General features: G+C 36.2%; 1 protein-coding gene across 9 annotated transcripts in view; it reads right to left on the reverse strand.

Moving 5' to 3' along the window:
- tcf12 (transcription factor 12) overlaps positions 1-13,975 on the reverse strand; it is a 144,763-nt gene that overhangs the window by 122,277 nt on the left and 8,511 nt on the right. The gene's annotated exons all lie outside the window — the stretch shown is intronic.

Raw genomic sequence — 13,975 nt, forward strand, 5'->3', positions numbered from 1 at the left:
CTGTCAATTAAAAAAAAAAAAATTAATCGCACATTAATTTTTTTTTTTTATATTGTAATAATTTCACAGTTACTCTCCAAATTAATGTAGAAACAACTTAAAGAGAGTTAAATATTTGTTTAATGGCATCTTTTTATGAAAGAAGGCCAGCATCACTGATAAATCTATGAAATAGATTTTTTTAAACATTAATTATAGACATTCAACATTACAGTATAACTAAAAGCTATCAAATTCAACATTCATTAGGCTTTAAAAAAATTATTTTTAATTTAAGTGAACTTAAAACTATCTTCACATAAACAGATTATAATAAATGTCATATACACCTGTGGCCTTCCTACCTGTTAGACAGAATATGCAGAAATTGAATAAAGTTATCAAACACTTTACAGTTTTGACTGCATAAATTTTAAATTAAATATAGATTAATCCTTATTAACACTACAATTTTCTCTGTTACCTTTGTTCTTTGATTACCATTAAAGGTGATAGAGAGGATTTTTTCGTCGACTGAGAATCCAAAGACTGTTAGTGAGTTTTTCAAATGAGCGCATGCGTAAGAACAACCCCCCTCCTTCACAGCTCACTTCAAAGCAGTGGTCTCAAACTGCCGGCCCGCGGGCCATTTACGGCCCGCCCACCCCCTCTACCCGGCCCGCAACTGATCTCAAAAATAAAACATAATCCGGCCCGCTAAATTATTATTATTCTCGAGTTGCTACCTGTCTGATATGCAAAGAAAAAGTCGCCGTTCTAAGGGGCATTCACATATCGCGTCACATAAGCGGCCGCGCCGCATTCTCCTTCTTTCCAATGCGCTTTCGCTCCAGTGACGTCTGTCGTTGCTATGCAACCATGAGCCGCGCTCTCAATCGCTTCTATTATGAGCGCATTTGCCTAAATTACAGTAAAAGCACTCGACTTTAAGTCACGAGCGTCGATTTAAACCACCGAAACGCGTCTGATGCAGCCATTAAACGTTACCGATGCTCAAACGGCATCTTGGAGAAATGCGCTGCAGGTGTCTGTCAAGGAACAGAAGAGTGTACAAATGTATTCAGGGATTGTATTTGTTCAGTAGCCTACAGTGTTGGTCAGTGCAAGATTTTAATGTTATTTAAGCTAACATAAAGTAAGGGAAAATACTTCCACTAAATATTAAAAACTAATAATGTATGTAACAATGAAAGATTTTTATTTTTTGGCAAATAAATAAAGACCCCTCCACGCCACAAGTGTTGATGGTTTTGTTCCTAAATTACTATATTTTTTTTATTCCATGCACCTTGCTGGATGTGAGAAGTTGTACCAGACTATTGCAATTAATAGTATATTAGTAGTATTATATTAGTAATAGTATTATATAATTATATTACACCCTGTAACAATGAGAGAGACACTGCTGTTTACATTTAGTATGGTAAATAAAATATTTATAGTATAGGTATAAAGATATTTTAGTAGGCAAATTTGATGTAAATGAGAAATAATGCAAGGGAAAGTAAATTTTCTGAAATGTTGCGCTTTCTTGCGCTTGAATGTTAATATGGCCCTCCTATGAGGTGTCAATCACAGTAACGGCCCCCTGCCAATTTGAGTTTGAGACCCCTGCTTCAAAGGAATGCCTCCCAAAACTCGTGCACGAGTATTGGAAAACGAGTGTTTACCACTGGCATTCGCTGTGTCGTGTTTTTTGGATTCATTATGTCGGACTCACCGCAGGTAACTCATAATCTGCAGTTGTTACTCCTGTCTCCTGACAAAAACATTGCATGCGGCGCCTGTGGAGTGTGGAAAGTTACTGGAGCGTGCAGCCGCGCTCGTCTCGCACAAGGAACGTCACGGCAGTGATTGACAAGCCAGAGGGCCAATTGGCTGATGTTTTTAAGGCCCTACCTCGTGCACAGATGATGTATATTAATATTATTCTTTTCAGTGCACCTAATAAATAGTCTTTTATCCGTTAGTAAAGACAGTTTCAAGTAATATTGCAAAAATGTATAAAACAAAACATCCTCTTTAGCACCTTTAATGATAGACATCACAGCAACTGGTTTATTAGGCTGCACTGTCCATTGTCACAAATATTCGTCTGCACACATTAAACTGAAAAAAATAATCTAATGCATTAACACGCTAACTTTGATAGCACTAATGAAGACTTATTTTCAATACTATGTTATGCCATCACAACACTTTTACCATAGTGCATGATTTGTAATACATTTTGATATTTGCATCACATAACCAGCTTCAAATGTATGGCTTTTCAGATGTAGTAAACTTGCTTAGTAGCTCACCTGGTACAGCAGTGCGATACAGAGCACTCAGGTACTAGTCCAGTGAAACATGAATCACAATAAGAGAGCTCACAGACTTGTAGTAGCAAACTAAAATGATACGGTTGCTTCAGCAAATGCGTTTATGTCAAGTTTTAACACTATCGATTAGGTTTAGGGTACGGCTTAGTGTAGGTATTTGTTATTTTCAAACGCTTCATTTCCGAAGTGCCGCTATACATACAACAATCAACACAATAAAACACTGACAAATTCACGTTCATCTGATAAGAAGCAACGTATTATATATTTTGCAAAAATTTTGAGCTTGGAATTGGGGAATATGCTTCGTAATGGCAATAATTAAAGCGAATAAGTAAAATCCTCATTCTCGCACCATGGATCAGGATAAGCCGTCACAGAAGGGCACTCAGACGTCATTCTCCCCTGGGGTCCGCTGGAGGAGCACAGGGTTCTGCTAGGGCTGGCAGGGCAGGGGAGCTCACGGCAGCCAAGCCTAACAGACAGCACTGCCAAAACACAACCACGGCCTCATACCTCTTCTGTCTTCCACAAGAAAACCACCACTCCTGGTCATTCTTCTTCACGTCAAGACAGAGTCAAGGGTACTCTGACAAAAAGAAAAACACTTATCCTCCATGAAGAGGAATAAAAGGAAACGACAACGCGATATTAATGATGTAATAAACTGATTGATAGCCAATAGGAGCTTATGACCGCTGCCCTCAGAGATCCCATCTGTCACCGGGAGAACCGAGCCAAAATGACACGGGCTACATAACACATGCTTGCTTTCTATCGATTAACTCTCTCTGGCCCTGAGCGGGGGAAAACACACTGACACTTAATCGCAAGGTAAAAAGAAGTGTCTCAACACTGCCAAGAGCGCTTCGGCCCACTATCACAATCTTTCCCCGACAACCATCAACACACGAAGCATTTATCATCATTATGACTGGAAGCCGTGGTTCTTAAAGCCAAATCTAATGTCAAGTTTCGAAGTACTGCATGAAATAAGGCTAAAGCAGAAATCCACAAACAGAATAACATTACTGTAGTTCATTCGATTTGACACTAGGACTTGTAAATGTGACAATTTTCATACATTAAAGGAAAACAATGTCATCACAGTAATTACCATGGTAACAAACAAGCGGAAGGCTCCACAATGCAAATCGGAGAGCTTTGCAAAAGCTTTAGCCGGAGTACATCATCTTTAATTTATTACTCCAAATCCTTCAAAAGACAAATTAAAAACGAGGAACAAATCAGTGGTACACACTAATCCTCAAGTCTTTTTCAAGAGAAGAGATTGAACTTCAATTTGATTGGTATTTTGCACAGTAGGATAGAGAAGGGGAAAAAAAATATCATTTCAGACTCCAGTCCTAAAAATACCAGGCCACGTTAAGTGCAAATGTGCTCGCGACTAAATATATAGAGGGAGGCTGAGCTGGCTACTACAGAGGATTAGGACCCACACTACAATGTTCTTGCCATCAGCGTTTTGTGTATCTAAAATGGAAATCCTGATAGAAGTATCAGGGCACGGGTCACGTACAGCCCAGTACTTGTTCGCTGACTCTGCCCGTCACACGCAGAGAGTTTGGAGTGTATATTGGTGACCCCATCAACAGCGCTATGTTCTTTACATGACGAACTAGTTGTTTATTGGCCGAGTGCGAGTCGGTGTGAAGGAGCATCTTATTTTGGCCCACTTCACCACCTGCGCAGCAGAGCTGGACCCGGTTGAACCACTCAAACCTGGCTCTTATCGCTCAAAGTGGTGAAAGTTTTTCAGTGAACATGCGAGGTCTGGAGAAGTGATGTTTAATGAACAGAGAAGATAGATAGATAGTAGCCTTGAACACAACAGAAGCCTTTTGCACTCACAGGGATACAGAAGGCATTTCTGACATATTTGAGAGATCGATCAAATGTATTTATACACAAGTTTCCAAGTAATGGTTCAGACAGTCATAAATACCTGAAATGATGCATGTTTTAAAGGGATAGTTCACACAAAAACTACTTACTCACCATCATGCCATTCCAAACCTGTATGACTGTCTTTCTTCTGTAGAACAGAAAAAATACTTTGAAGAATGTTGGTGACCAAACAGTTTAGGTGACCATTGACGTCTATTTGTACAAAAAAAATAAAATAATAATATATATATATATATATATATATATATATATATATATATATATATATATATATATATATATATGTGACCTGATCCAGCAAAATGAGTCACAGTGACCCAAATTTCAAAATTGAGATTTTGGTATAAATGGAAAGATGAGACAATAAGCTTTAAAATGATATCCTAGTCAAAGTCATACCTTGAATGGTTTTAAAGATATACCCATTTTAATTATGGTCGTCTGCCCTCTTTTTCAAATTGAAAACCTGAGAAAATCGCTTTTAAAGTTTTTTGCCCGTTTTTTTGTTGATATCTTTCAAAATCCATTGCATTTAAAGGGATAAACTATTTATTTTACAGCTTAATTTGACCAAAGACATTTTTATATATGTATAAATGCTATTAAACCAGGCTGAAGCTCAAATTATTTTAAAGTATTTATTTGAATTAACCCTTTAAGACCTGAAGGCTTTTTTAGAGTTCTTTTTTTTTTTTTTTTCTGAGCGACACACACAAAAGTAAAGACTCATAACTCCAAAACTCTAGCAAGGAGAGTCAAAAGGTAGGTATCATTTGATACAAAACATTTTAAATTTTAAGAAAATATAAATTACATTACATTTGGACATTTTCTTGCCGAGAAACAGCTGATAAAAGACAAAATATATATATAATTTTAAAAAAATAATTTTTCTTTTTTTATTTGACATGGAATAACTCAGGAACACAATAAGATCGCTAAAAAAACTTTTTTGGTGATGCTCTCCTATATGTGAGCTGCATCTGGTTCAAATTTCGTGGTGATATTATAAAGAATAGTTTGAAAAATTGTTGTTCATTTTTTCCGCCGCCAGGTGACGCCAACGGGCGGTAAACTCCGGTTTAGAGGTGCTTCTCAGCACTCGTTAGGAGTTTTTCAAAAAGGTTAGATGCATTAAAAAGATGAGATTCTAAGCTTTCAAATGATATCTATTTTGTGTTATTCCACGTTGGAAAACAAACATGGATGGGTCCGGGATCATTGGATACACACTGCATCCAGGAGAGATGAGAGACATGTTTTTAGCCAAGTATGTTAAATCATTTCGTGAGTAATATCCTGTGATCAACGCAATATATTATATTGATTTTGGATTCATTTTAATCTTGAGAATCTGCTTTAAATATTGATGTGCGATTTTTATGATCTGTGCATTTTTCATGAAGTTATGAGCACGTGAAATATACTTGTGCTACCTATATGGATTCAATTTTTATTGGCTTTTAAAGAGAGACACGCAAATGGGAGTTTTATTTTATACGGCGCGCTAGTCTGACAGGAGGATGGCTGGACCGATCGCGTGCCTGTCAGTCGAAACGGGGCTTCCCATTGTTAAAAATCAGCGTTTAGGTCAGCTTTTTGATCGGTTCTATACAACGTGTAACACCATATTTGTAGAGCAGAGATAATGACGTTTCAGGGGATACTGGGAAATGCTCATAAGTGACGAGAGGAGTTGAGAAGTTCATTTCCAGCTAATTTAGTGAAACCATGTCAAATTTAATAGCCATTTAAATACCTTTACTCGATTATCTGGACTACGAAACTTTGGGAGATTATTTTTGAAAGTCTGTTCTTTGAAATTAGCTTAAAAAAAAAATAAAAAAATTTTTTTCATTGTTTTTCCACATTATTGGCCCATATCTTAAAATAGAACGTTGCGACTTCCGACTCATTTCGCCAGATCGGGTCACATATATATATATATATATATATATATATATATATATATATATATATATATATATATATACACACACACAGGTTTGGAAGGACATTTCTATTATAAGGACTATTTATATATAAAATAAAAAAATAACAATATGTAATATATATATTTAATAATAATAATAGTAACAGAATAGATTAGTAAATATAGCATAACAGGAAATTATTGTGGAGAGAGGGGAATGTAAAGTAATTTGCTAGGAAGTAATTTTGCATTAACTGCATGAGCATCACAGCTCAACATCTAACTGCTGTGCCACTGGTCTGAAATTCTGAGATCTGATACTCTCTCATTTTTAATAAGGTTTTTTTTTTTTTAAATATTCAAAGAGGACACATAACTTCAATCCCTGTGGATCACGCTGAGTGGACCAAATGGGCCAGTTCTTACAGTCCGCGCTGTGCCATCTCCTCAGAGAGCTCAGAAAACCACAGGGACACTGAGAGATCAAAAAGGTCATTATGCACCCACTCATGCCAAATATCTGCTCTCTTATTCTCAGTCGAAGTCTGCTCACACTCAGAAACAGTCCTGCTGGTGCACACCGGGCCAGGCGGAGTGTGAACGGCTGCAGGCTGTTGGGGCATCAGAGCAAGATGACCCTCAGAACAGGTTTGTGGGGTTAAAAGAACAAAAACTGGGCAATTTCACTCTAAAAAGTAATTTAGTGGCTTTTTAAATACGACAATAATAAATTAAAATCTCTGAATATGACTTGAATTGGACATACCAAAATAAATGCCAAAAAAACAAATCCAAAAGTTAACTTTGTTTAAAATTAAAATCTAAGTTTAACATTTAAATCTAAAATGTTTTACTTTGTTTAATCCTTAAATGATTTGAGTTAACTTGTTGGGTATTTGTCACGGTACTAAATGTAGTTATTCAGATGTACTTCAATTTTTTTTATTTACATTTACTCAATCCATGAGGTATATTTCGATGATTTCACAGATTTTAATTTTTTTTAAGTGTAAAAATGGTTCAGCAAAGAAATTGAGTTCATAATTTAAGTTCTTAGAGTGTACTAGATGAATATAATTGAAAGTGTGACAAACAACAAAAAGAAAAAAAGAGATCATAACAACAATTCATATCATGGACAAGCATCATGATTCGGAAATAACTGCTGTTTTGATTAGCACTGATGGGCATGTTGGGAGACATTATGGATGCACCTGCAAAATATTTCTGGTGCCTACGAGAGTCCTGGGCGAATACTTTAAAATTGAATTCTGAGGTACGGTTTAAGCTCGCAGCACCCTAATCTTGTTTCCACATACAGTAGGACTTGGGTCAGATATGTAATGAAATTGGAATGTGATGGAAAGTTGATCTCTCATAAAGAAAGGATGATGTGGCTCCGCCCACAGCCCTTCAGCTCCGACGGGGATTAATAACTCCAGGGATTTCCCCCTCCAACTCTCAATATCAAAACCCCCTTTCACAGTTACTCATCCCTGCCCAAATAAAACAGCAGTTCAGAATTTCACAATCTAGCCTCTTGCTGACTATAACAGTTGCTGAAATGCAAGCCTTTTAATTTGCTATTGCCATAAATAGGCTATTATGAGTCCGCAGCATCTGTTGAAGATGATGAAAGAAGACGGGAAGGGTACGGTTAAAGATGTCTTCTGCTGAGACTCTCACCATCAGCTCAACCGCTGCTAGAACACTGACATCAGCACGAGTTCGGCCTGAGGCTAAATCACTGGTGGATGCAGCCACGACTGTCAACATGCATTTACCATCTAACACACAAAAAGAAAAACACAATAATGATAAAAAATGTTTGTCTACATAATCGTGATTAAAAATGCAATAACTTGCTCTTCCTCTGAAATGACTTTCCTTTTCCCCTTTGAGGACAATAGCCAAACGTGTTTCAACCGCTCCCCTCCAACCACCTGTCTGCTGCTAGCTGTGACCACCGAAACATAGCACACACATAGATGGCAAGGAGGTGCGTTTTTCTCCCAAAATCCTGTTCCCCACCCCTAAACCAAGCTTGATGTATCCCCGCTGGCAAAGTAAATTTTCGCACTTTGAAGGAGGAATATCAGACAGGCAGCATTTTCATAAGCCATTACATTGACTGAATAATTCCCCAAAAAATTGAGGCTACAAAAAAACAAGCTTTGCTCAAGTATTTCATTTACTATTAATGTTGTCAAAAGTACTGGTACTTCAAGTCGGTACTGAAATTTTAAAAATGTAACAATACCAGCAATTTATCGGTACCAGTATACCAGTAACGTACCCACTGACATATGGTTGCTACAAAAACACGCCCATGCATACCCTGTGAAAAGCATTAACGGTTTTTATTGACAACTTGTTGAGCAGATGAATGCAATGGCCAATAAGAAGTGTTGAAGTTATTCAGAACTTGCTTAATACCACTTAAAATGCCAGAGTTTTTGCCAGCGTGAGCGCACTGACTGAGTTCTGGATGCTTGTAAATCTTTTCATTATAACCAGCAACAAAGTATAAGCACAGTGTAAATAAGAGATTGAATGTGCAATGTAGAAAGATTTATTGATTTTAAAAGGAGTTCACAACTCAATTATTGAGCTCAAGCTGAACTGAGTTGATTTACAGCTTCAGTGATTATAAAGGAAGCGCTATTGACTAGCTTTCAGTAAACAGCTTATTCCTAATTTGAATAAAGTTTTATTTTTCATGCTGCTAAGTATACACTACAAAGTTTTGGGAGTAACAACAGTATTTAAATGCAGGATTAAACCCAAAATCGTGATGATTTGACATAGTTAACATACGGAGAAAATCTTATATATCAAAATTGATCTGAGCAAGTCTTGGAGTGTAAATGCAGACTATTAGACCTGCAATTTGTTCTTTGTTCTTAATTTTATTACTAACATTTCACTTGACCTTTTTAAAGCAATATTTACTTAAAACATTTAGTAAAAGTTATGTTTTAAAAGCTACATGCTGTTTTAATGTATACTTTACGTGTAATTAGGGACCAAGCACCGAAGGTGCGTAGACACCTATTGTAATCGTTGGCTTTCTTCTTATTATTATTCCGTTTCCGCTCTGGAAGTCTATGGCAGCCCATAGAACCGTATGTGGGAAAGTTGGGAAATATGGCACACTGATAGAGGCCAGTATCAACTGTGTCCATAGCAAATTTGGAGTCTCTAACGCAATCCCTCTAGTGACACCACCTGTCCAAAGTTTTACTCATGTTTATGCTAATAACTTTTTAACTAAAAGGGTTCTGATTCCTTGGCTCATGCCGATTCGACTGCAGCCTATGACTTCATTTTGCGTCATGACAATTTGTTGAATGTTGAATTTTGCTAAAAACCTACTTTTTCGAACTCGTCCTAGACACTTTGTTTGATTTTCATTAAAATCAAATCAGATCATCTTCAGTCCATGCTGGCAAAAATGTATTAAAACTTTCTGATAAACTCAACCATTATCGAATAACAAGCAAATAAAATGAACGCAGAGCACCCCAAATTGGACTCAAGGCTAAATCTCCGCAACGCTTTATCATATTCAGATGAAACTTGGTACATGTCATCCTAAGCATGACCAGAGACTACATGATGAGTTTCGGTGCCACAACACCTACTGGTCCGGAGATACCAAAAATGGCTATTTTTGCTTATAACTTCCGATGGGTTTGTCCAATAATCATAAATAATAATCTCGGCATCATGCCAAGTCGAATGATATCCAATTTTCCCATATCAGCTATTTTGAATTTTGTACGAAAATACTGTATTTTATGAACACATTAGCGTATCATTACAAAACTCGGTTTGGGTCATAAGCATGATGCCCTGAAGGAGCCTGAGAAGTTTTGGACCACCTAGTGGTCAAATAATATAAAAAAAATGCTTATAACTTTGGATGTGGTCGACTTATTTTCACGGGAGTCATCTCCTTCGACTCCTGAATCCTTGCCGAGTCCAGCGATACCAAACATGCTAGGTTTTGACTTATGGTTTGTGCGACGCTGTGATTTAGCTCTTAAAAAACTTTTGCGAATATCTTCGAAACTGTTACTCCGATCGAGACGAAACCACCATAGGAAACACGGAACCTTAGCAGGTTAACTAAACGCTAATGACCAAATGTCAAAATTTTGATAGGAAGTGGCAAAAAATATCTAAACAAAGTCGTCCATGGGTCATTTTTTATGTTCTCATACAAATAAATGTTTATAACTCCAAAACGAAATGAGATAATTTCACCAAATTTGACACACACATGTATGGGCTCACTGTGAGGACACATAAAAAAGTGGCGGGATTGTGCCTCTTGGTGGTGCTATAATTGAAATTGCCATTAACTACAATACAGTATTGTGATATAAAATGCTATATTATATGAATTGATTGGTGTACCAATACAAAACTCAGTATGTGACATCGGCACCATCCTCTGAAGGTTCTCAAATGTGGTCTACCTTGTGGTCAAATGTTGTAATAACATTTTTAAAAAATGCTAATAGTTTTATATAAATGTGGCCTATTGTAATGAGACTGGTCTTAATTGATTCTATGGGTCATGCTGAGAACATTGATGCCAATTTTGCCACAGTCAGCCAAACTTCCTGTCCGCCAGTTTGATTTTCTTTAAAAACATACTTTTTCAAACTACTTCTAGACCATTAGTCCAATTTTCACCAAAATCAAATCATATCATTTTAAGACCATGTCGGTAAAACGTTTTGGATTTCGTGTTGATAGACGAAACTGTATTCATTTACCACAGCAACGAATTTGAGGCTTGATGCCAAAATGACTGTTGAGTCTGTATCTCTGCAATGCTTTGACATATTGACACCAAACTTTGCGAGTGTCATTGTCACCTCACTCTGACCATATCACATTAATTTGGTCACAGCGCCACCTATTGGTCAAAAGTGATGAACCAGTAAATCTTTATTATTGAATGTATTGGTGATTTTTCAGCTCTGTTGCCTAAAATGATCTTAATAGGTCTTTAATTGCTCACTGTTTCAGTTGGTCTGATGCTCAACTTTAATTAATTACTATTATCATTAATAAAATAATTAATCATTAAATGAATTTAATTTATTTTTTAATTTTCAAATAGTTAAATAGTTAGTTGCTACGGTACCGAAATTTGAACATAGAACCTTGAAACTTTACTGGTATTGGTACTGACTACTGAACTGTTATCATGAAAACACTTTGCACTATAATGTTTTTAACAAATATAGGTTGAATAGATAAGCTAATGATACATATGAGCAGCTGGCCCCATTCCCTCCTCTTTCCACTTGACTTATAAATAGATAAATCTTAATATATTGAAAATATCAAAAGAATAATTACATTACAGATATTGAAAGGAAAAAAAAAAACAGATTAAAGATGTGTCCTTCAGAAAGATATATGAGAACCTCTACAAACCTGTGAAGTATAGTGTTATTCAGAATGATGTTCTGCCAATGCTTCAGTTTGAGGTCTAATTTTAAAAGAGAAATTGTAGGCTGCTGGCTTCCACTACACCCACAACAAAGGATTTCAATCAACAATAAAAGGAAAAACTGCAAAAATATGCAAATAGTCTTGGCAAATCAAATGGCCTAAATGACTTAGAGTTGGTTTTCCAGGCATCTATGAAGGTTAGTCGAAAAACACAGAGGATCTTTGACAAAACTTACTATTGCTTCTGGATAAAGCTTGTGGGCACTTACAAATGTTAATTTAATTTTTTTTTTTTTTTTTTTTTTTTTTTTACTCATCACAAAGCACAATAGAAACTGATTTATAGAAATCCTGTGTATTGTTTTCCAGTTGTCATTATTTTGTTGTAACTTCCAATGACACACCTGAGACATTCAGCAAACTGCTCCAGAACAGATGTGAAAGTTTACAACATCTCTTCTTTGTTTCAAACACAGCTGTCCTCCACAAGACACTTATTTATTCATCACAGCCAGAATAAACTCAGCTTTCTCAAATATATTGAAAGAATAACCATAATCTAAATATGCCCTAGTTTAATTTCCATTCTTTGAACTCACATCAAAGTTGTTGTTTTTTTCCCCCCTTCTAAAATCCAAATCAATCACCAAAAACGCCAACAAATCCGCTGTTGGGGGGAGATTTGCTAAAACGCTGGAAAAGATTCACATGCCATGCCAAGTAACCTGCTTTCAAAGGGCCTTGATCGCTATGGCAACAGTATGATCTTCCATAACCAAGCCATGAGGTGACCTGAGGTACATACAAGAGATGTCCAAAAACCCTCCCAGAATTCTCCCTGCCGTGGCAGCACCAGCATGCCAGAGGAAGCTGCTGCTCTGACGGCATCACATGCGCAACGTGGCCCAATGGTTCACAGAGCAAGCAGCAGGTTAGCTAAAAATAAACAGCCTCCTGTCAGAGAGAAGGGGTCCTTCACTAAAACACACTAAAAGCTTTTTAAAAGACTTTTGACAACCACAAAAATAAGGTAGTTTTGCATAATAATAACATATTTTCCCACAGTTGATATAATTGTGCCGAAACAGTTTCAGTTAAATCCAGCGAGCTTGGTGTTAAGACTAAATGTTTCTGAAAGTGCAAGGGTGGATTAAAATGAATAATAAAAAAAGAGATATGAATGTAGAAACATCAGAAACAGAAGCTGGCTGAGGGAGTCTCAGGAGACAATGCCTTTCCGGAGTTCAGAAACATAACAGGTTTGTTTCTTTACCAGAAACTACTGAAAGCCAGTTTGGTGGTTATAGATGTGAAGAGTATTTGTAATAATAATCCATTCTGAAACAAACGCATGCTTAAATGGAAGAGACTCCCGTCATTGTTTTAAACAAAACTCACAAATCCGCTGAGAAGCCTTTGATGATAAGCTGTGCTCAAGTGAGGTTTTGTCACCTTTAATATCTTCATTATACAGCAGGGCAGTTTTATTTTTCTTGCCTGAAATTATCTTAATATTTGAGGCTCTTTTGGAGTTCAGAGACTTTTTACAGAGAGGATATAAAACTGTGAATACTAATCATACAGATTCTTCCCCACTCATTAATTATTAATCAGCAGATAAAGCCTTTTACTAATCCACAGACAATACGGAGAGTGATGTCTGAGGTCTACTCTCAGCTCATTCTCAGAGGATGACTTCAGGTACAAGTTCAAAGCTCCAGACTGTAGAGGGAAAAAACAAAAATCTGGAAATCTAAAATATAAATAAATAAAATAATAAATAAATAAATGCATCCAGAATTTTTCTCATGTTTAATCAACAACTTAAGTAGTGAATTCAGATTATACAAAGGAAATACAGTTTGAAATTTTTGACGGATAATACATGCTCTGCATACAAATGTCTGGTTGGTAAAAACTTTTTAATGTTTTTGAAAAAACATTATTTTTTTTTTACCATGGCTGCATTTGTTTGTTCTAAAATACAATAAAAAGAGCAATTATGTGAAATATTATTACAATTTAAAATAACTTTTTTCTGTTTTAATCTATTTTAAATTTATTGCTGTGATGGCAAGGCTGAATTTTCAGCATCATTACTCCAGTCTTCAGTGTCACATGATCCTTATGAATTTATTCTAATATGCTAACATTTCTTATTATCACCAATGCTGAAAACAAATGTGCTGTTGTTTATCATTGTTTTGATTCTTCAAAAAGTTCAAAAACATTTACTTGAAGAAAAATCTTTTGTAATGTCTTTACTGGCACTTTTAATCAATTTAAATGTGTCCTCACTGAAAACAAGTATTCA

Source organism: Megalobrama amblycephala, linkage group LG3 (assembly GCF_018812025.1).
Source record: "Megalobrama amblycephala isolate DHTTF-2021 linkage group LG3, ASM1881202v1, whole genome shotgun sequence".
NCBI classification, from domain to species: domain Eukaryota; kingdom Metazoa; phylum Chordata; class Actinopteri; order Cypriniformes; family Xenocyprididae; genus Megalobrama; species Megalobrama amblycephala.